Genomic DNA, 22,746 nt, shown 5'->3' with positions numbered 1-22,746 from the left:
AATATCGAAATATACCATCGTAGTATTTTTAGTGAGTGTTCCTAGGACATGTGAGAAGAACTTTGCATATTCAGAATTTTCTGGTAGGCCTTCATGATTGCGCATTACATTTTTGAGAATGTAACGGACTTACTTTCTAGCATCACAAATTATTCCCATAAAACCAATCCCTACATGCACCAATGTGAATCCTTCTCAGGTCACAGGTCATAAAAACCAAATTTAACATATCCTTTAGTCAGGCCACTTGAAACGAGGCCACACTCATATTTTCCCACAGATCGTAAATTACTTGAACGATCGTTTTCAAATCCAACTTGCATAACCAGATGGGCGCATTCCAGTTAAACCATTCTGGGTCGCACCACTTGTTATAGCAACATTCTCACTAGGTCATTATTATGCTGAGGCGACAAATAAACAGCCTTGCGTAACCAAACAAGCACCGATAGCAACCGATGCACCCATACCTATTCGTTGATTTGTTTTCCCTTTTTTACGCTACCCATACATAATTATGTACTTTGAAATTGTAGCTGACTCCTCCCATTTTGATGTACATAGAATAGTTTAAGTCAGGTTAGCTAGGTTAGCTCGTAAGATTTTAAAATGGAATAAAACACATTATGTTAAACAGTCAACAAGTGTACAGGCTAAAAGTTTAAAAGTAATATCACGTGTCCAAAAAGAATAATTTTAAAATATCAAAATATACCATTGTAGTAATTTTACTCAGTATTCCCAGGACATGTGAGAAGAACTTTGCATATTCAGAATTTTCTGGTATGCATTGATCTGCATGATTACGCATTACATTTTTGAAAATATTTTTAAAATTTCAAAATATACCATCGTAGTATTTTTACTGAGTATTCTTAGGACATATGGGAAGAACTTTGCATATTCAGAATTTTCTGGTAGGCCTGCATGATTGCGCATTACATTTTTTGAAAATAACTTTAAAATATCAGAATATTCACTATAGTATTTTTACTCAGTATTCCCAGGACATGTGAGAAGAATTTTGCATATTCAGAATTTTCTGGCAGGCCTACATGATTGCGCATTACAATTTTGAAAATAATTTTAAAATATCAAAATATACCATCGTAGTATTTTAACTGAGTATTCCTAGGACATACGGGAAGAACTTTGCATATTCAGAACTTTCTGGTAGGCCTGCATGATTGCGCATTACATTTCTGGAAATAATTTTAAAATATCAAAATATTCCATCGTAGTATTTTTACTCAGTATTCCCAGGACATGTGATAAGAACTTTTCATATTCAGAATTTTCTGGTGCCTGCATGATTGTGCATTACATATTTGAAAATATTTTTAAAATATCAAAATATACTACCGTAGTATTTTAACTGAGTATTTCTAGGACATATGGGAAGAACTTTTCATAATCAGAATTTTCTGGTAGGCCTGCATGATTCCGCATTACATTTTAGAAAATAATTTTAAAATATCAAAATATACCATCGTAGTCTTTTTACTCAGTATTCCCAGGACATGTGAGAAGAAATTTGCGTATTCAGAATTTTTTGGTAGGCCTGCATGATTGCGCATTACATATTTGAAAATATTTTTAAAATATCAAAATATACCATCGTAGTATTTTTGCTGAGTATTCCCAGGACATGTGGGAAGAACTTTGCATATTCAGAATTTTCTAGTAGGCCTTCATGATTGCGCATTACATATTTGAAAATATATTTAAAATATCAAAATATACCATCGTAGTATTTTTACTGAGTGTTCCTAGGACATGTGGGAAGAACTTTGCATAATCAGAATTTTCTGGAAGGCCTGCATGATTGCGCATTACATTTTTGAAAATATTTTTAAAATAACAAAATATACCATCGTAGTCTTTTTACTCAGTATTCCCAGGACATGTGCAAAGAACTTTGCATATTCAGAATTTTCTGGCAGGCCTGCATGATTGCGCATTACATTTTTGAAAATATTTTTAAAATATCAAAATATACCATCGTAGTATTTTTACTGAGTATTCCTAGGACATGTGGGAAGAACTTTGCATATTCAGAATTTTCTGGCAGGCCTGCATGATTGCGCATTACATTTTTGAAAATATTTTTAAAATATCAAAATATACCATCGTAGTATTTTTACTGCGTGTTCCTACGACATGTGGGAAACACTTTGTATATTCAGAATTTTCTGGTAGGCCTGCATGATTGCGCTTTAAATTTTTGAAAATATTTTCAAAATATCAAAATATACCATCCTAGTATTTTTACTGAGTATTCCTAGGACATATGGGAAGAACTTTGCATATTCAGAATTTTCTGGTAGGCCTGCATGATTGCGCATAACATTTTTGAAAATAATTTTAAACTATCAAAATATACCATCGTAGTATTTTTACTCAGTATTCCCAGGACATGTGAGAAGAACTTTGCATATTCAGATTTTTTTGGTAGGCCTGCATGATTGCGCATTACATTTTTGAAAATAATTTTAAAATATTAATATATTTTATATATCATCGTAGAATTTGTTTATTGAATTTGGGAGCAGATTAGTGATTTGCATGAAAGTTACTTGCGCATTTTATATTCCGCGACAATGAATAACGTACTACATGTACCACCCGCAGAAACTCTGCCAAAATCGTTTTGAAGCAGTGCTGGCTTCGCATTTATGGAGCCAACAGTAAATAAATTTCATTATATTTTTTTTTTTACTTTCGTAGAAGGTCATTTGAGTGCTACATATCATAACAGTTTTAGCCTTCGCCTTGAAAGGTTGTGTTTGCTGATTGGTTGTAGCAACCAAGGCTGTACAAGTCGTAAACAGGCTAGAGGTTTGTGTACCGTGTCAGTGGTTGATGCTGTGTTGGTGCGGAGACAGGCAGGATTGTTGGCTGCGAGAGCGGTCGTTTGGCGTGGTGGTTGCGCTGTGTTCAACCCGAGCGTGTGACAGAGGGAGACAACGTGAAACTACAACTCTTCGAAGGACAGGTAGATTTTTAGTATAATTCAGCTAGTGTTAGTATTTAATCAACTTATTGTGTATGGTAGGCGAGATGGAGGATAGTGAGATGGAATCCTCCATTTCACAAGAGCAAAATTATTCTGATCCCCCTCCCTCAACTCCCCCTAGAATAAAATTGTACCCCCAAGGGTCTTCTGGACCTTGGCAAGTTTTCTTCAGGCGGAAAGGAAAGCCATTGAACCTTGTCCAAATTGCACGGGATCTGACTTCACGATTTTCTGCTGTAACAGAGATCGTGAAAGTAAATAAAGACAAAATTCGAGTTAGCATTGATAACATTAGCCTGTGAACTCTTCACGCGTGAATATAAAGTTTATATACTTTCGCGCGATATAGAATGCGATGGAGTCATCTCCGAACCCAGCCTCACTGCCGAGGATATACTTAAGCATGGTGTTGGTTATTTCAAGAACACCCTGCTTAATAAAGTAAAAATACTCGATGTTAAGCAATTGTACTCAGTATCAATTGAAGAAGAGAGAAAAGTTTACCGACCATCCTATTCATTTCGTGTAACTTTCGCTGGGTCTGCTTTGCCTAGCCATGTTCTTATTAATAAAATTCGGCTCCCCGTTCGCCTTTTCAACCCTCGTGTGATGAATTGCCTCAATTGTAAACAGCTTGGCCACACAGCTACTTACTGTTCCAATAAGGTACGGTGTGGCAAATGTAGGGGGCCTCATCAAGAGGATACATGCAATAAAAACTTAGAAAAATGTTTACATTGCGGAGAAACTTCACACGAGCTCCTTGCATGTCCCATATATAAATTGCGGGAGGAGAAAATTAAACGATCCTTGAAGGAGAGGTCTAAGCGCTCTTATGCAGAAATACTGAAAAATTCTACTCCTGAACCCACGGTCCCAGAAAACAGATACGCTATTCTATTGCCGAAAGAGTCTGACGAAGCGTCCGAAGGTACATCATTGGTTTACCTAGAGGATCCAGGAAAAAAAACAATCCTCTTTTCCCAAACTGCCAAGCAAGGGCCTTAAAATTTCTCCTCCAACAAATAAATTGCGGCCAAAGCTAAAGAATTCCGATGCAATACCGAAGCCAGTCCCTCCCGGTTTTGGTAATGTGCAATCCAAACAGAACACCATTACTGGAAATAATAAAACTTCAACTTCCTCCGAGCCTCAACCGGGGATAGGTTTATTGAAATTTTCTGAAATTGTTGATTGGATTTTCACAGCATTCAATATTTCTGAACCACTAAAAGTATACTTTCAGCGTTCCTCCCAACAATTAGAACATTTTTAGAGCAGCTGATTGCTCAATGGCCCATCCTTGCAGCGATTGTATCTTTCAATGGATAATTCACCTCCTCCAATGAAAGATTCCATCACTGTTTTACAGTGGAATTGCAGAAGTATCATACCTAAAATTGACTCCTTAAAATTTTTGCTGCATAATTTGAAATGCCATGCTTTTGCTTTATGTGAAACATGGCTTACCTCAAACATTAATTTCAACTTGAATGATTTCAACATTTGTCGCGGTTCGCTCTTGGTGCGATAAATTAGCAGTTGAAATGTTCTAGGATAATCCAAAGTACCGTATGAACATAGGCACATAAGTCTCAGAAAAGTTTTACTAAACGCAGCTAAGTAAATTGATAAGCTAGATGTACCGAAATCCTTCTCTAAGGGATGACAGTAATACTGACGTATATGCTGTTATCCGTAACGCGTATGGTAAGTACAATCCCGACGGAGAGATGACTGTGAGGTTTTCCTGGGCGCCCGAAAGAAAGTTGGCGGTCTCTTATCCATTTTGTCGTCGAGCGAGCAAGTCATGATTGGCAGAAGTAGTCGCCAAAGAAGTTGCGAAGTTGTGCGCGGTGTTACGGTGTAAAAGTTGGTGCAAGTGAAGTTTTCCCGCTTTGAATCTTGCGTATATAACGTGAAATAACGCGAATTTTCGATCGCGCTCCGCGAGTGGCAAAGTGACTAGAAGCGATCTAGAGGGCAGAAAGGCTTACGGAACAGCCATTTGTCCAAACCGCGGAGAAGATTGATTGTGCGTCGTTTGCGAGACGGAGGACAGTGCATTTGGTAAGTCTTTTTACTTCTGCTGTTTTTTTTGAGATTATCTCTGAGCTGTGCCTATTGGAAACGGTATTGCGAATTCCGGCGAATATTTCCACTGCGGATCCGCCGCGTTTCTTTTAAAGTTGCTGCACCGACACCATTTTGTGTGAGTCTCCATTGAACCTCCCCTGGGAAGCGAGTCCGGGCATAAAACGCTATCGGCACATCCACTGCAATACAGTGGATGGCGCAAAAGTGCCGATAGTTTAAAGTCTGCATTTTGCAGCATAATTGATCAGCTTCCGGAGGCTCAAATGTTGGTTGGTTGCGGCAATAACTATTTTCCGCTCTAGCATTCATAACGCTGGGTATCCGTGAGAGACGCAAAAACGGTACATTTGGCGCCCAACAAGTCGGCTTAGTATTAATGGTTAAAGTATTAGTTAAGTGTTAGTAGGTATTTTGGTATATTTGGGTTTAGTTTCGTGTTAAGTTAATTCGCAAAATTTGTTGAACAACTAATATTCTGAGAATATCGTGTACGATTATCGTCATCTTATGCTAAAAGGAATATTCTTCGAATAAAATTGTTTAAGTATTATTTAGGGAGAGTGAGTGTAAGGGTGAAAGTGATCGAGTGAGCGCGGATTTTATAGCAAAACGGAAGATCGAGTTGTATCGAATCGAGAGAGTGAGATCCTAGAATAAGGGCTACCGCCTTTGATACCCAACTGCTTCTCCAGTTTATTCTTGAACGCGATCGTAGCATCACTACCTAGGGTGAAACATTCTCGGTCGAGTTCAGTATATATCATTGTCCGGTCGTGTGCTGTGTACTACCCGAAAGTCACAAAAGCCAGGAAAGCAAAATTTAGGAAAAAGTTTGTGGAATTGAAGTGAAAAAAATATTCTAAAATTGTTTGGATGCTAAAAAGAGTATCTTAAAGATACTATACCAAAAAGAGTGTCATTGCGGCCATAGTTAATTGTAGTGTTGTGATAGGATGAAAATCGGTTGTATCTGAGGCTAGTTTGGTGTATTGGATAAGCGTTTAATCGTCGAATTTACTGTCTGCTTCAAAAAAATATATATATATCTTCTCTATTGTGTTCGGTAAGTGCCGCTGTATAATACGATCTTATATGTTTGTACGAGATATTTTGCTCATTTGCAATGATGGATACAGAAATTTGTATTAACGATCTGCACCCAGAGCAGTTCGCTTATGAATGTGCTATTAGGAAAATTTCGTCTACATTTAGTCATGCTTTACAAGTTAAAGTGTTGGAAGAGTCTATGTTTAAGGAACGTCAAGGGAAAATAATTTCGCCCGTGATCGACCAGCTAACAAACTTCGAGTCGGAAATAGAAATTATTTTTCAATATATAAAAAAACTTTTTTCCTTGTCAGAAGAAGCTTCTGTAGAAAAGAATTTCACGAAAATGAGACCCCTCCTGTCTCAATTTTCGCACCTTTGGCAGAGAGCGTTTCGCATACCCTCTGTTTGCGATCTAATCAAAAGAGATAGAGACCAGGCAATGATTCAAATCAAATTTATTGTCGAAGATATTAAAAACCTCTTCCCAAATGAATTTGGTGCTTGTGGAAATGTAACACAGGGAACAGAAGACAATGCGCGTACATATGATCTGGAAAATACAGCAGCAGCACTTGATAATAGGGTACAGCGTATTCATTGGTCAACAATGGATAAAGAAACAGAAATTGGCTGTGCCAGCTTGGATAGTGGAAATGAGGATGAGTTGCCTCCATACGAATCTATTATGCGAACACCCATGCGTCCAACTGGTGCAATAAGGAAGACCCGTTACAATGCTAATTCTACTGCCTTCGACAGAAATCCTGACCGCGTACAGGACGATATTCGATTGGGGGGAGCGTGAGTGGAGTACCACGTCGAAGTTTGGGGAACAAAGCTCCAAACAGTGTGATCATCGATCGTTTACCCGATGACGATGAAGCAGGGAGTGAGTCCGTGCCGCTACGAACATCAGCCGATCGTACTGGTATTGGGGCTACTAACCAAAGTGCATCAATCGCTGTAACTTCATTGCAGCTGCAAATGGATAGAATGAATAGGACTTTAGGGCAGTTAGAGAGGTTTATGGTATCGCAGAGGGACACACAGCGGGTTGATGAATTGTCAGCTAGAAGCGCTCCTTCTCATTCGTATGGGCACAGCAAAAGTCGGCCAGTGCACCAGTGGAATGTACGGTTCATTGGAGAAGGTGGTATAAGTGCGAACGATTTTTTGGACACTATTGCCATTTATCAGAATGCTGAAAAGATTTCTGATGGCGATATGTTGTCATCCATTGTACATCTGCTTCAAGGACCAGCATTACGTTGGTATCGTGAAAAATATTATGATTTCCGATCGTGGGAGGATTTTCAAAGGAAATTTCGAGATCAGTTTTTGCCCCCTCATTATGATGAGCTGATGCTCCAGGAGATAGATACACGGTTGCAGGGCGAAGAAGAAACATTTGCATCGTATTATTCGGCTATGTCAATATTGTTTCGTTGGATTAGAGTTCCATTCAGTGATAGGCAAAAATTATTTTACCTTCGTAAAAATTTGAACCAATTTTATTTTGAAAAAGTTGCTACACATGATCCTAGAAGCATTTCAGAGCTAGTAGAACTATGTAGAAAGGTAGAGTCAGCCAAATTTTTGATGGACAGGAGAAAGCACGTACGTAGAATGCCCTATCCTTTTCTTTTAGAGCCTTCTTTGTCGTCTCCTGCTAGGATTCGAAATCTTAATACTGTAGATGCAATTCCCGAAGAGGCCATAGATACAAGAGAAAGTTTAGCCGAAATTGATTTTTTGAAAAGCTCTCCAAAAGCAGTTCCTGCTAAACCAGAGTTGAGGCAGTCAGTCACATCTTCATCTCAGACGGATGAGGTTTGGAGCCAGCCATCACGTATGTGTAGGAATTGTCAGGCTGAGGGGCATGTTATGCAGTTTTGTTCCCATCCTCGCACAGGAATCATTTGTTTTAAATGTGGTTATAAAGGGGTTACGTCGACTAATTGTCCTAATAAGAATATGCATCGGAATATGGCTTCGGGAAACGCGTTTGCGAAATCACAGTAATGGAGGATCCCTCTGGTTTCGCTATACCCTCTGTCCCTCCAATTAAACACACCCGCTCACTAGAGCGTTCGAATACATTGTTAGATACGAACGAACCGATTGCAGGACCTTCTGGGTGCAATACCCCGCCTGTTTTGTTTTTAGATAGGAGTTCACCTTATGTTTCGGATTCATCAGATAGTGGTGATGTAGCTGAAATAACGTTATTAGACCCTAACAGTACACATATGAATCCTCCTGATCTCGTTGTTTATACTCTATCCCGGGATGAGGGCGATGATCGGCCTTATCTTTCAGTGCGGATTTTAGGGAGAAACTTTACGGGTTTGCTAGATTCTGGTGCAAGTGTAACAATAGTTGGGTCACAGGAAGAGTCGCGAATAAGAAGTTTAAACTTACATGAGCATCCGTCTAGGATTGTAATAGCAACAGCCGATGGTACAAAACATGATTCCGCGGTTTACGTTAATGTACCTTTCGAAGTCAACGAGTTAGTTAGAGTAATCCCCGTTTTCTTGGTACCAAGCATTCACAAGCCACTTATTTTGGGTATAAACTTCTGGAAAGCTTTTGGAATCAAACCATGCTTTTGCGATATTCTTTCAATTGTCGAGCCGAGTACGGAAAATAAGACACAGAACAGTAATGCAAAACTTTCAGTAGAACAAATCGAACTTCTACAAGAAGTGATTAGAGAACTTCCATTCACTTCGGAGGGAAAATTAGGTCGTACTTCTGTTATTTCTCATGAGATCGATACCGGGTCCACGCCACCCATAAAGCAAAGGTATTATCCTGTTTCCAATCATCGTCTTAAATTGATGCACTTAGAATTAGATAGAATGCTAGGTATGAATGTAGTGGAACCATCTAACAGCTCGTGGAATAACCCCGTGGTTTGCGTGCCAAAGAAAAACGGGAAGGTCCGTATGTGTCTCGACTCGCGCAAATTAAATGAGGTGACGAGGAAGGATGCTTATCCACTACCGTATATTGACGATATTTTTAGTAAAATTGAAGGGACTGCGTTCCTCACAACAATAGATTTGAGTGATAGTTTTTGGCAAATCCCTCTTAAAGAGACGGATCGTTGTAAAACGGCGTTTACAGTCCCTGGGCGTGGCTTGTTTCATTTCAAGGTGATGCCGTTTGGGCTTACAAATGCCCCTGCTACCATGAGCCGGGTCATTTCTAAGATCTTGGGTTGTGATCTACAACCTAAAGTATGGAGTTTTCTAGACGACATTTTAATAGCTACTTCAACCTTTTCGGAACACTTGAAAATGCTGAAAGAGGTGGGAGCGCGGTTAAAAGCCGCTGGTATAACAATAAATTTGGAAAAATCATCGTTTTGTGTTCCATCTGTGGGGTATTTAGGGTATGTTCTCGACCATGAAGGAGTTCATACTGATCCGGAGAAGGTATCTGCACTTGTTAACTACCCGATACCTCGAACAGTGACAGAGGTCCGGCGGTTCCTTGGTATGGCTGGGTATTATCGTCGTTTTATTCCCGATTATTCGACCGTGTCGACCCCGTTGGCGTTTTCCTTGCTCAAATCGGCGCTGGTTTCGTCAGCCGTTCTATCTATACCCGATTATACAAAACCCTTTCGGATTGAGTGCGATGCTAGTGGTTATGCGATCGGCGCGGTGCTTTGTCAAGGTAGTGGGGAGGAGGAGCGAGTAATTGCCTACATGAGCAAAAAACTTACTGGTTCACAAAAAAAATACAGTGCTTCTGAAAAAGAGTGCTTAGCAGTGATCAAAGCTATAGAACACTTTCTTTATTATGTGGAAGGATCGCATTTTGTTGTTTCGACCGACCACAAAGCATTGACTTGTTTGAAAAATTTAAAAGATCCATATGGTAGATTAGCTAGATGGGCATTGAAGTTAGCAGCCTTTGATTTTGATGTGATATATAAGAAGGGATGTACAAATACGGTTCCGGATGCGCTATCCCGAATTCCCGAAGCGGAGGTAGTAGTAGTCGATTTAAACAAGTCCGATACTTGGTATACAGATATGGTGACCAAGGTCCTCGAGTGTCCAGCCGAAAATCCCCTGTATAGAGTAGTAAATGGAGTACTTCAACGGTATGAACCGCTGAAAACACCAGATGAGAGTTTAGCCTGGAAAATAGTAGTGCCTGAGGCAAATAGGTTGGGTATTTTGGAAAAATACCACGAAAGCACCACTGGATGTCATTTAGGAATTCGTAAAACTTCTCAAAGAATTTGGCAGAACTACCATTGGCCTGGGCTACTGCGAGATACTAAGAAGTTCGTTAAAATGTGCGATGTGTGTAAGGGTTCCAAACCCACGAATCGAAACGAAGTAGCACCAATGGGAGTTCAAAAACCAACCGATTTTCCCTTTCAAGTTGTTTGTATAGATTTTGTTACTCATTTTCCTCGATCAAAAACCGGTAATGCAGTTTTACTTGTTGCAACGGATTGGTTTACGAAATGGGTAATTGCGAAGCCATACCGTGTAGCTACAGCCACATCTGTGGTGTCGTTCTTTCGCGAAGAGATACAGTGTAGATTCGGAGTTCCCGAAATAGTGATTACCGATAATGGCAAACAGTTTGTTTCGCAATGTTTTACGAAACTGTTGGAAGATTTAGACGTACGGCATTGTAAAAATTCGTTCTACCATCCACAAGCAAACCCTACTGAGAGAACAAATCAGATTATCGGTACTTCAATTCGCGCTTTTCTTGGTGATGATCAAAGAGAATGGGACAAATATATCCCAGAGATCGTCTGTGCGATCAACACTTCAGTGCATGAATCTACCAATTTTAGTCCATTTTACTTAATTTTTGGACGCGAAATGCGTACAGAACGGTCGTTAAATAAAACATCTGATGTGGACCATGAGAAAGTATTGCAGAAAGTAATTAAAATTAGAGAAGTGGTTAAAGAGAACATAACTAAGGCGTATCAGAAATCAAAAGCTAGGTATGACCTTAGGGCACGTCCTATAGCGTACTCAGTGGGAGAAATAGTTTGGAGGAAGAACTTTGCACTTTCTGATGCTTCGAAAGGCTATTCCGCAAAGTTGGGTTCAACATATATAAAATGTGAGATTGTAAATAAAATAGGAAATAATTCATATAGGTTAAGGGATTTGAATTCACAAAAAATTGGAGTTTATAGTACGGATAGTATGAAAAAGAATTAGAATTAGTAATTTGGTGTGGGGTTCGGAATTTTAGAATATAAATTTCGAATGAAGCTGGTGATGATTTTTGAATTGTTGGGTTTAGAATAAGAATTAGAATTGTATAATTTAGGATAGGATAGTTTTATTTGTGGGGACTTTAACTTTGTTGTCATTCGTCCCTGCAGTATAATTTAGGAATAATGAGGAACGTGGGAAAAAAAATTCAAGCTATGTACGGCGATCTGTCGTTTGACCGAAGTACAGTGATGGTGGCTCTCCTGTACAAACAACTACGAAGCGATCCACTCAGGCTGTTGTTAAGCGAGGTTCGGTTGACTTAGTCCCACTCGTGAAACCATTAGCCAGTATTTTGATCATTTAGGAACATGAGAACATGGGATTTAAATAATTGGCGCTGAACATAGTGCCCGAATATTTGTTTTAGAATGTTATAAATCGTAAGTTTCATTTTGGACGTTTTTTGAAATGCCGAAACCGGGTAATCCAACTTTTTTCTGACTGATGATGTCAGTGCGGAGTTTAGAACGTTTGGTATTGGGAAACTTGAGTCGATGGAATAGGAGTTTTGGGTGATCCATTTCCAGGCGTGAATAAAGTCTGTTGGAACCCGTGAATTAATGAAAATAAGTTATAGATTATATCAAAAATGAGGTGGGAAAGTGGGATCTTTATTGGATGGTTTACCTCCTTTCTCTTAGACTGAGAGCGCTGGACAATAGTGCCTAAAGGCGGAGGAAAGATTTTAGTAGACCGTATCCGGAGTGATCTCTTGAATGAATGAGTTGTAAATACTAGCTGAATGTGGAATATTTAAAATTGAATAAGTATGGGAAATGTTTTATGTTCGATTCATGTGTGCGAGGATTAAGTATGTATTCACAAAAAAAAAATTGTGAATGTATTGTTTGCACGAGTATGTATAAATTTGAAAACCGTGCTAGCGTATCTTGGAAGTATTTTCGCTGGAGACCTGCGTTTAAAACGATGAAGGTCAGTAACGATAGCCAATCTTAGAGCCTCTTATTATGATTCATTGAGATTTGCACAACGGTGTTGTAGAGTGCTAGAAAAAAATCCTTTTTTTTTCTTTTTTGAGAGGGGGTAGTGTCGCGGTTCGCTCTTGGTGCGATAAATTAGCAGTTGAAATGTTCTAGGATAATCCAAAGTACCGTATGAACATAGGCACATAAGTCTCAGAAAAGTTTTACTAAACGCAGCTAAGTAAATTGATAAGCTAGATGTACCGAAATCCTTCTCTAAGGGATGACAGTAATACTGACGTATATGCTGTTATCCGTAACGCGTATGGTAAGTACAATCCCGACGGAGAGATGACTGTGAGGTTTTCCTGGGCGCCCGAAAGAAAGTTGGCGGTCTCTTATCCATTTTGTCGTCGAGCGAGCAAGTCCTGATTGGCAGAAGTAGTCGCCAAAGAAGTTGCGAAGTTGTGCGCGGTGTTACGGTGTAAAAGTTGGTGCAAGTGAAGTTTTCCCGCTTTGAATCTTGCGTATATAACGTGAAATAACGCGAATTTTCGATCGCGCTCCGCGAGTGGCAAAGTGACTAGAAGCGATCTAGAGGGCAGAAAGGCTTACGGAACAGCCATTTGTCCAAACCGCGGAGAAGATTGATTGTGCGTCGTTTGCGAGACGGAGGACAGTGCATTTGGTAAGTCTTTTTACTTCTGCTGTTTTTTTTTTGAGATTATCTCTGAGCTGTGCCTATTGGAAACGGTATTGCGAATTCCGGCGAATATTTCCACTGCGGATCCGCCGCGTTTCTTTTAAAGTTGCTGCACCGACACCATTTTGTGCGAGTCTCCATTGAACCTCCCCTGGGAAGCGAGTCCGGGCATAAAACGCTATCGGCACATCCACTGCAATACAGTGGATGGCGCAAAAGTGCCGATAGTTTAAAGTCTGCATTTTGCAGCATAATTGATCAGCTTCCGGAGGCTCAAATGTTGGTTGGTTGCGGCAATAACTATTTTCCGCTCTAGCATTCATAACGCTGGGTATCCGTGAGAGACGCAAAAACGGTACACATTATTCGCCTAGACCGAGACACCCCGTATGGAGGAGTGCTTCTAGGAATTAAAAAGTGCTATTCTTTCTATAGAATTAACATCCCCTTGTTCGCGGACATTGAGGCTGTAGCTGTTCAAACGAACATTAAAGGCAAAGACATGTCTATCGCTTCTATATATACCTCCCAAAGCTCAATTTGGACAACGTCAGATTTTTGAGGTAGTGGAATCCATGGCTGCTCCGCGGCTGATACTGGGAGACTTCAACTCGCACGGAGTATTGTGGGGTTCCCTCTTCAATGATAATCGATCCTCTTTGATATACAATGTTTGTGACGAGCTCAATATGACAGTTTTAAATACAGGCGAAATAACACGCATCCCCAGACCACCCGCACGACCAAGTGCATTAGATCTATCTCTATGCTCGACATCACTTCGGTTAGATTCCACGTGGAAGGTTGTACCTGATCCTCATGATAGCGATCATTTGCCAGTCGTTATTTCAATTAACAGTGAATTAGGCCTCACGAATTCAATCAATGTCCCTTATGACTTGACACGAAATATTGATTGGAAAAAATACCAATCTTTAATTTCCACTTCTCTTGTTTCGACGGAAGAGCTACCACCTACCGAAGAATATGAATTTCTAGCGGGTTTGATTATTGAAGCAGCAGAACAAACTCAAACGAAATGCAATCTTGGCATGACAATGAATAGCCGGCCTCCTAATCCCTGGTGGGACAAAGAGTGCTCGGATGCATATGAAGCTAAACAAGTTGCTTACAAAGAAATTATGAAACGGAAAGGGTGTACACGTGCGAACTTTGAAAATTATTCGATTTTGCAAAACAAATTTGACAGTCTTCGTCGTGCCAAAAAGTCTAGTTATTGGAGACGCTTCGTTGATGGCTTGTCAAGAGAAACATGAATGAGTACTCTTTGGAACACAGCCAGAAAAATGAGGAATCGAAACGTAACTAATGAAAGCGAAGATTTTTCAAATCACTGGGTATTTAATTTTGCCAAGAAAGTTTGTCCAGATTCTGCTCCTGCGCAGAAAATCATTCGCGATGCTCCCACAAGTAACGATTCCATAGATTCGCCTTTGACAATGATGGAATTTTCAATTGCACTCCTCTCATGCAACAATAATGCTCCGGGTCCAGACAGAATTAAATTCAACTTGGTGAAGAATCTGCCTGACCTAGCAAAAAGACGCTTGTTGAATTTATTCAATAAGCTTCTTGAGCAGAACATTGTCCCGCACGACTGGAGACAAGTGAGAGTTATCGCCATTCCAAAACCGGGAAAACCAGCCTCCGACCATAACTCGTATCGACCGATTGCAATGCTATCCTGCATCAGGAAATTGTTGGAAAAAATTATCCTACAACGTCTCGACAATTGGGTTGAGGCGAACGGCTTGCTATCAGATACCCAGTTTGGTTTTCGGAGGGGAAAGGGAACGAATGATTGTCTGGCGCTACTTTCGTCAGAAATCCAACTAGCTTACGCAAAAAAAGAACAAATGGCGTCTGTGTTTTTAGACACAAAAGGAGCATTCGACTCTGTTTCCATTGATGTTCTCTCAGAGAAACTACATCAATGTGGTCTTTCACCAATATCAAATAATTATTCATACAACTTATTGTCAGAAAAGCACATGCATTTTTCATATGGCGATTTGGCAACATTCAGAATAAGTTACATGGGCCTCCCACAAGGTTCTTGTTTAAGCCCCCTTCTCTACAATTTTTACGTGAATGACATTGATAATTGTATTGTCAGCCCATGCACTCTAAGGCAACTTGCAGATGATGGCGTGGTTTCTGTTACAGGACCAAAAGCCATACATTTACAACAACCACTGCACGATAGTTTGGATAATTTATCAAGTTGGGCTTTGAAGCTAGGCATCGATTTCTCTACGGAGAAAACAGAGTTGGTTGTTTTTTCAAGGAAGCGTGATCCAGCTCAGCTTCAGCTTCAGTTGGTTGGTAGAACGATAGCCCAAGTCATGTCCTTTAAATATCTCGGAATTTGGTTATAATAACGCCTTCTAGTTATGTTAGGACATGTGTAAATATACTAGATACTCCCGATTCCACTTTATTTTTCGACACGTCCATGCAAGAGGAAATTCGTGGAATCCCGGATCACCCGCGCTCTCTGGAGATCCCTAAAATATTTGTAAGTAAATACCAACACATTGAATGCCATAAAATGTTCTACACTGATGGGTCACGAATCAATGAGGCCACTGGCTTCGGTATTTTCAACAATAACACCTCGATATCTTTCAAGCTTGCAGAACCTGCCTCTGTTTACACAGCCGAACTAGCAGCAGTTCACTATAGTCTGGAAATCATTGATACTTTACTTCCGAGCCATTATTTCATCCTCACAGATAGCCTCAGCACAATTAAGGCACTACGCTCTTTAAAGCTTGATAATTACGCTCCGTTCTTTTTGAAGCAGATACGAGAATACTTAACTAAATTAACAAATAAATCTTATCAAATTACCTTACTGTGGATTCCAGCTCATTGCTACATACCGGGCCAAAATAGGAACACTGGACGGTGACATCTATGAAAGACCTATTGCCTTCAATGAATTTTATAGCGCTTCTCGTCAGAGGACGCTTACTAGTTGGCAAACATCATGGGACAATGGTGACCTGGGGCGGTGGTTGCACTCATTTATCCCTAAAGTATCAACGAAGGCATGGTTCATGTAAGTCGAAACTTCATTCGTGTGATGTCTAGGCTCATGTCCAACAATTATACGTTGAATGCGCATCTCCGCCGTATTGGGATCGCAGAAGATAATCAATGTGCTTGCGGAGAGGGTTACGAAGACATTGAACATGTTGTTTGGTCTTGCACTGAATATCGTGAAGCCAGATCCCAATTAATAGACTCCTTACGAGCCAGAAGAAAACCACCCTATGTTCCTGTTCGTGATATCCTCGCTTTACGAGATCTTACATACATGGGCCATATTTATCATTTCCTGAAAACAATAAATATTCAAATATAATTATCCCCACAACGTTTCTAGTTTTTTTCCCTTGCTACCCACAAACAATTTAGATTTCTTCGCAGTTAGTTAAGTTAGATAAAACGATATAAATAAAGAAAACAAATAAACAAAGCTTACAGAAAAACTATCAATAGGTTTACAATGAAATTCAAGAAAATAGAGTACAATATAAATATTCCAAATGATGATTATCCTCAGTGTTAGCATTAGAAAGTGAATTTTTATTATAACGTGATAGTCTTAAGAACTTTTGTAACATGTTATGTAAAAAAAACCTGGCGTAAAAAAGCTTTTGCAAATGCCGTGTCAAATAAACGTCTCATGAAAAAAAATTTGAGTGCTACATATAATTAAAAATTATTTTTTAGGAAAATCCTCATAGAGAACCATTTTTGTTTATTGCGACATTGTCTTCTGAATGTTAAGAAAAACCTTCGTCTATATTAAATATTAAAATATTAAAATTAACCTTGATCTATATTTTGATACATTGATATTAAAATTAGAAAGCGTAAGTATTCGCTTGTTATTGTAAAACATCGCAGCTTCGTAGTAAATATGTTATTGGCTTCTTTGGTTTGGCACCAAAATTCTCATTCTTCGCATTTCCAGCGTGAAATCGAATAATGACACGGGGAGGCGAGAAATAGGAGCGAAACGCGCAAAATGCTCAACGCACTCGTGGTGGTCTAGCTACCGCCTGCATTGAACCCTGCCCCCACCTTTGACGAAAACTCTTCTTCTACTTTGCTTTTGCGACCACCGCGCAGCGAATCGCAGTGGAAGCGAAAATGAAAAAAAGATTGCTGCGCAGGGATGCCACATGTTTTTGTGTAATGTCTGTAAAAGAATAATTAAAATGTCTGTTAACGTCTGTAGATAGTTTGCAAATTCTAGCTACACTAGAATATTACTTCAAAATTAGATTGAAATTCGATTCTATTCGAATACAGTTATTAAAGTGCAGTTTTGCTAAACACTTTTGCTCTTTTAAAAGTCTGTAGATTACTCCCGGATAGAATTTTACAATAGCATTTACCCTACAAACAATCATAAAACAATAAATATGATAGATATTACTGTTTCAACATTGTTCGATGCCAAGTTCTCACAGTAGATTTACAATAAAATTTCATGTAACAATAAATTTCACTGTACAGCAAAAAACTGATACAGTGCATTCACATTAAATTTTACTGTTTTCGAGAAAAAAATGTATGGGGAAGAATTGATTTTTTTAATGTTAATATACATAACCACCCCCCTTTTTCACTGTGAAAGTTTATTTTACATTGGAATTTACTGTAAAAACGTTAAAGTTTATTGTTTTTGTATTGTAGCATAACACTAAAACTTACTGTAAATTATGGTAAAATTACTGTACTGTCACAGTGAAAATCATGGTTTTGTTACTGTACATTTCTATTCGGGCTGGCTACGTCTGTAGGAGACTATCAAAAATCTGTAAAATACAGGATGCCTGCATATCTGGCATTGCTGTTGCTGCGGTCTCTTTGCGGACTCTACACGAGACAAAAATATTGTCAATAAATATATTGACAAGACTGCTTCAATCCATCAATCCCATTTAAATTCTATAGAATCAATATTTTCAAGATGACCTTACACCATCAATATATTGATCAATAAATTATTTATTGTCAATATTTCTACTCGTGTAGGGTCCGCTTTAGCAGCCACATCTTGCGAATTTCGCGCGTTTGCGTTCGCGCATGATTAAGCATTAAGAGAAAATCTCATAGCTTCACGATTCAAACCAATTCTATCGTTTGTGACGTTCAGACGAACATTTTCGCGTAAAGTAACAGTGATAAATTGTGCTATAGCTATCTGCGATAGTGTGTGATAAGTTGTGCAAGGCGAGTTTTATAGTAAATATTCATAGTAAATTATTCACATTACGTTTACTAGAGAAGATGGTGATCTTTATAAATTATTCAACGATTGAGTGATGAAGAAAAAAGTACCCTTGGTTGGAATTTATAGTTTTTTTAGGAACGGCAATTTATTTTTCTGTTTTGTTATAGATACAATCCACCTAGCAATGAGGAGAGCCTTTCTTATACCACTATAACTCTATACATTATTCTGCAACTTTATGAGTAATGCATTGCAAATTTACCTTCTAATTCTCTAAAATTGTGCTTTCAGTACATTTATTTTTAATATTCAAGAACAGAAGAAGATTAGACATATGCGTTGTGATAATAAACATTTATCGCAAAATATTAGAATACTGATACTTTGGATTAAATACGTGTACTTATTTTGTTTTCGTTGCACAAGATTTTACTGTCAGAATGAGATTCCTATTTAAATTCAGTCAGTATTGAGTTCAAATTTCTCAAGCAAGCCACCAAAATTGAAAAAAATTACAATGTTAATCCATTTGAAGTTTTTTCGAAAAATTTCTTCCATAGATTGTTATAACAAACCAAAAAAAAAGATGGGTGGGTAATGTCTGCGACATAACCGGAGAGATGTAGAATACATAAGGAACACGTTCTTCAAATATGTTGATACTCATTAGGATTTTCGGACAAAAGCTGATTTGGGCGAGGAATATTTCAAATTATTCTTTACAAAAATGATGGTGGTCCTGAAAAGGACCGGTTTTGTTGGCGTTGTTGGCCTTGGTGAGGGAGATGGCTAACGATGAAATTAATTGTTAGCATGAGGAAGTCGCGTAGTACTGGCCAATGGAAGAACAGATAATAATTGATTCCTGAAAATCAATTTTTCTTTATTCATGTAAATTATACATACTTACAAATCTAATAGAAGATTCCTGATCATATTTCTGAATCATTAGTGCGAACATTGTGTAATTTGGTTAAGTACAATGAAAGTTACAAACTTTCCAAACTCGACCTTCTGTTCATTCAGAAATATTGAAAAGGGGTGTCGTGGTCACAATAAAAAAAGATGGGTGGGTAATGTCTGTCACATAACCGGAGCGTCGTGATTTCAATTCGAGACGTTAATTTAAATCTAATAATATTCAACAGAATCACGTTAGAATGGGAAATTTTCAAATAATTCTCTATGGTAATAATGGTGGTTCTGAAAAGAACCTTTGGTATCGGCGTTGGTGTTGATGGTGATGCGCTGGATCGTTGGATATTTTTGGCATGATAGTTACGTGCCTGGCGAACTGTTTTGTAGCCTCGAACAAAACGACAAGACTGGCTTCTTCGGGTACCATTACGGCTGAACTTTATAAGCTTAGCTCGACTTTGAAATCCTGCACAATCTCACGAATCAGACACTGGTAGGGCCATTTTGTTTGCTACTAGCACGGAGCTGCACAAAAAATCATTTAATGCAGTTAGTTCACGGGGGCTGCCAAAAAGCTTGAATAGAAGCATGCGACTTCAACGTTTCTCTTAAACACATGCAACAACACATTCGTTTTGGTAATACTGATAATAACAGTAGAAAGGAATGGAAAAGCAGTGCACGAAACGAGCGAGAGGATAATTTAAATTTTTGTTCCTTGTGCAAGCTACTTCTTTCCACCCAACGTATTATGTTGCTTGTTGAAAATTTGCTACACACCTTAAAATATAAGTTTCAGTTTAACTCTCACTAGAACACAATTGATTGGTCCTGAAAAGAACCGTTGCTTTTATTGTAATTTACGCCCACTCCCACAAACCGACCAAGTAGGCATCACTGGCTTCATTACGGCTGAGTTTTGTAAGCGTAGCTCGACTTTGAAGTAATACACAACCTTACGAACCAGACGCTGGAATGTTAGCCAGCGGATTAGTTGCTCCGTTGCCCTTTAGTTGGGGCGAAATACTAGCATGGCGACAGTTCCTGATCGGTAGTTGGTTGCGATGGGCCACCAGTAGCTGGGGCACTTTTGCGGACCGTCATCATCGCCAACTGCTTTCCTCCGGTGGACTGGCTGCTTGCTAGTGCTTGAACGAATACGAATGATGAGAAAAACCGACCGACCAATATTCATATATGAAAACACGAGAAAGCACTACTATCGCTCTCCCGCTCGTTTTCGTGCCATTCCTGTGCCTTTCCTTTCCGTTCGGCTACCAATACTAGCATAACCAAAACGAATATTCTGTCGTTCCATCGCCTTCAATCTAGTGGCCAGTGCTAGCAAACTTGCATGTTCAGTTTTTCAATAACAACATTCCAACAATATTTTCAAAGAATGTTGCAGATTTGAAAAGAAGGAAGGAGAAGATTTTCACAAATTTAAATTCTTTTGTTTTATTTGTTAGCGCTGATAAAGGCTATTTAGTTTGCTACTAGCAAGGAGCTGCACAAACAAATCGATTTATGCAGTTAATCAACGGAGGCTGCCAAAAAGTTCGAATAAAAGCATGCGACTAGTGTACTTTGCATATTCTATATTTTATCAATACTAGAGAGGATCAATAAAATAATTCAAATTGTTATAGCGACATGCAATTGTGGCAACACTGGCCATGAGATGGTGGGGGAACACGCACATTCGTTTTAGTTATGATGGTAGTAGCAGCAGAAAGGAATGGAAAAGCAGTGCACGAAAACGAGCGAGAGGATAATTTAAATTCTCTTTCTTTCTTTCCACACATCGTATTTCTTATATAGCTTTCTGAAAATTATTTGTTATACACCATAAAATGTAAATTTCAGTTTAACTCTTATTAGAACACAATTAATTGGTCCTGTAAAGAACCGTTTATTGTTTTATTGCGGGAGCATAATTCAGACGCACTCCCCGCGGACACGGTGAGCTAGAAAGCACTATTTTGCATTCTCGAACAAACCGACCAAGTAGGCATCGTTGGCTTCTCGGGGCATCATTACGACTGAGCTTTGTAAGCGTAGCTCGACTTTGCAGTCCTGCACAATCTCACGACCCAGACGCTGGAACGATAGCCTACTCTGTTGCCCTTTAGTTGGGGCGAAATTCTTGCAGGGCGACAGTTCCTGATCGGGTTGCGATGAGTCACCAGTAGCTGGGGCACTTTTTCCGCCGTCGTCATCGCCGACTGCTTTTCTTCGGTGGACTGGCTGCTTGCTAGTGCTTGAACGAATACGAATGATGAGAAAAACCGACCGAAAGATATTTATATAATCGCGCTAATATGCACTACTATCGCTTTCTCGCTCGTTCTCGTGCCGTGCATGAGCCTTTCCTTTCCGTCCGGCTTCTAATGGCCTAACCAAAGGAATATGCCGTCTTTCCCCCACCAACTGCTCTCGTCAAGCAACCCAATGCGAATAATCATAGGAACAAACATGTAGTGGACCTATATATAAACTTTTCATTATTTTATTGTTCGGTTGGTCTACCAAAGTGACGGCTGTGTGCGGGATGGGCTGAAAATTTTCACTTTTCCGAGTCGTTTTCGAAAGATTTTTCAAAACACATTTTTTTGTTATTAGTGCATGTTATACATACTTCAAATTTTAATACAGCATAGAGGAACGTATTTTCAACAAATTGGCCTAAAAATCAAATCATTCTGTTAAGTATGATAAAAGTTATTAACGTTCAAAATCTGACGCGGCGCCGCAGCCGATATTTTGAAACGGGACCCCTATATTGAAAGCTTAAATGTATTCTACATTAAAAAAGATGGGTGGGTAATGTCTGTCACATAACCGGAGCGTCGTGATTTCAATTCGAGACGTTAATTTAAATCTAATATTCAACAGAACCACGTTTGAATGGGAAATTTTCAAATAATTCTCTATGGCAATAATGGTGGTTCTGAAAAGAACCTTTGGTATCGGCGTTGGTGTTGATGGTGATGCGCTGGATCGTTGGATATTTTTGGCATGATAGTTACGTGCCTGGCGAACTGTTTTGTAGCCTCGAACAAAACGACAAGACTGGCTTCTTCGGGTACCATTACGGCTGAACTTTATAAGCTTAGCTCGACTTTGAAATCCTGCACAATCTCACGAATCAGACACTGGTAGGGCCATTTTGTTTGCTACTAGCACGGAGCTGCACAAAAAAATTATTTAATGCAGTTAGTTCACAGAGGCTGCTAAAAAGCTCGAATAGAAGCATGCGACTTCAACATTTCTCTTAAACACATGCAACAACACATTCGTTTTGGTAATACTGATAATAACAGTAGAAAGGAATGGAAAAACAGTGCACGAAACGAGCGAGAGGATAATTTAATTTTTTGTTCCGTGTGCAAGCTGCTTCTTTCCACACAACGTATTATGTTGATTGTTGAAAATTTGTTACACACCTTAAAATGAAAGTTTCAGTTTAACTCTCACTAGAACACAATTGA

The sequence above is a fragment of the Topomyia yanbarensis genome, chromosome 1 (assembly GCF_030247195.1).
Source record: "Topomyia yanbarensis strain Yona2022 chromosome 1, ASM3024719v1, whole genome shotgun sequence".
NCBI lineage: Eukaryota > Metazoa > Arthropoda > Insecta > Diptera > Culicidae > Topomyia > Topomyia yanbarensis.
The sequence above is the reverse complement of the archived record's forward strand: the minus strand, read 5'-3'. Positions refer to the sequence as shown.